Genomic DNA, 2,244 nt, shown 5'->3' with positions numbered 1-2,244 from the left:
CATGTTGTGATTAATAAAACTACACATGAAACTAAAAACAACAGAGAAATTTTCAAAATAAAAGGATAAGGAAAAAACATATTTGACTGAACATTGCTGATATTCCACTGTTTTACCTACAAAAATGGCAATTTCATTTTACTCAACGAATAATAAACAAAAGAACACTAGTAGAACTGTTAGTAGTGGCGGGTATTCGAGTTACTGGTGGCGAATTCATACAGGTCTGCAGAAACCTCAATTCTTGCCACCTCAGAAGAAAGAATTCTACTGAGGGTCGTAAGACAGGAAAAGAGACTGAGGCAAGTTTCAGAGCAAGAGTGGACATTTATTAAAAAGCTTTAAGGCAGGAATGAAAGAAAGGAAAATATACTTGGAAGAGGCCCAGACAGGCACCTTGAGGTCAAGTGCCCCATTTAACCTTGAACCTAGCATTTTACGTGCTGGCCTACTTCCAGCATCTTGTGCCCCTTTCCCTTCATTCTTCCCTTATGTGTGGTGTCCTGCTTGCGCTTGGGAGGTGGGCATGCACAGTGTGTTTACTGGAGTTGTACACATGTTCACCTGAGGCTTTCTTCCCTTTTCTGGTGATATGCCCCCTGAAGGTCATACTCCTTCATTTTGCCTGTTAATGTATATGCTTGAGCCCACTTGCCCAGTTCCTGAGATCTTACTGGAAGCTGCTGATTATCAATTTCAGGTATTTTTTTTTTTTTTAAAGATGGGGTTTCACTATGATGGCCAGGCTGGTCTTGAACTCCTGACCTCAGGTGATCCACCCACCTTGGCCTCCCAAAGTGCTAGGATTACAGGCCTGAGCCACCGCACCCGGCCTATCGCTGGGCACATCTTTAACCCATGGCTTCTTTCCAGGAGTGCTTGAAAGCTCTCCTTTTATGAAGGTTAATTTTAGTTAAAACCAGAGCGTCCTTTTATGAAGAAATCGGTGGGTTGCAGTATTTCAAGGATGAACAAGTAAATGCAGCCCTCTCCAAGAGTGAATCTCATGCTGGCACCAGAATTTGTCCATGCCAGATAATTGACCTTCTGATAAACGTGCATAGTAAGGATGCTGGTATTACTCTAAATATTAAATAGTTATAAAACAATAAAATGTAAGTTCTGATATCTTCCTCACTCCACAAAGGATCGTTCAGTGCCCTCAAACTGGCTTTGTTGTAAAATACAGATTTCAATGACTTAGTATAAGAGAATGTAAAACCTTGTTGACTAAAGAAAAACAATTAAGCTTTTAAAGAGTTAAACTTAGTTTTCTTCAGAAGCCTTACTGAGGACCATAGACCCTGGCCCCAACCCTGGAGCTCAAGCAGTCCTCCTGCCCCGGTCTCTCAAAGTGCTGGAATCACAGATGTGGGCTACCAGGCCTCACCTACTTGTTCACAGCTTTAAAATCTAATCCATAAACTGCCTAGACTTGTTTCCATCACATTTTTATGACTAGATGGTCTCACGTCTTATGGCGTTTTCCTGGAAATGTTTATGGCAGATGTCTGAATACACCTCTTAAAAGTGTCTTACTTTTCTGGGGAGCAACAGCTCTTTAGCCCAGAGTCTGTGAAAATGATGAGAGCTGGTGGGGTTTGATGCAGTCTTTGGGTGACAAGGCTCTCTAGGGAAGTGATGAGCCCTCCCACCTTGAGATTAAGCAGCCAGCAGCTTTTGTGACCAGGAGGCCTCTTTTCTTAGACGCGAAGGGGCCCTGGGATGATAGGGCAAGTAAATCCACTTTTCAGAGTAGGGATCCCCAAACCCAAGGGCACTGATGGTTTCAGCACGAGTTAGGAACCAGGCTGCACAGCAGGAGGCAAGCCAGGGAGCAAAGCTGAGCCCCACCTCGTGTCAGATCAGCAGCAGCACTCCATTCTCACAGAAGCATGAATCCTATTGTGAACTGCGTGTGTGAGGAATCTGGGTTGTGCGCTCCTCGTGAGAATCTAATGCCTGATGATGTAAGGTGGAACACTTTCATCCCGAAACCACCGCCCCACTCACCTCTGGAAAATGTTTTCCACCACCCATGGAAAAGTGACTGATGACTTTGTGTCGTCACCCGGATCTCATCTTGAATTGTAATCCCTGTAACTCCCACATGTCAAAGGAGAAACCAGGTAGAGTAATTGAATCATGGAGTCAGGGTCCCCCTGCTGTTGTCTTGATAGTTCTCTCGAGATCTGATGGTTTTATAAGAGGCTCTTCCCCTTTGCTTGGCACTTCTTCCTGCCA

The sequence above is a fragment of the Cebus imitator genome, unplaced genomic scaffold (genome assembly GCF_001604975.1).
Source record: "Cebus imitator isolate Cc_AM_T3 unplaced genomic scaffold, Cebus_imitator-1.0 Scaffold36, whole genome shotgun sequence".
Classification (NCBI taxonomy): Eukaryota; Metazoa; Chordata; class Mammalia; order Primates; family Cebidae; genus Cebus; species Cebus imitator.
The sequence above is the reverse complement of the archived record's forward strand: the minus strand, read 5'-3'. Positions refer to the sequence as shown.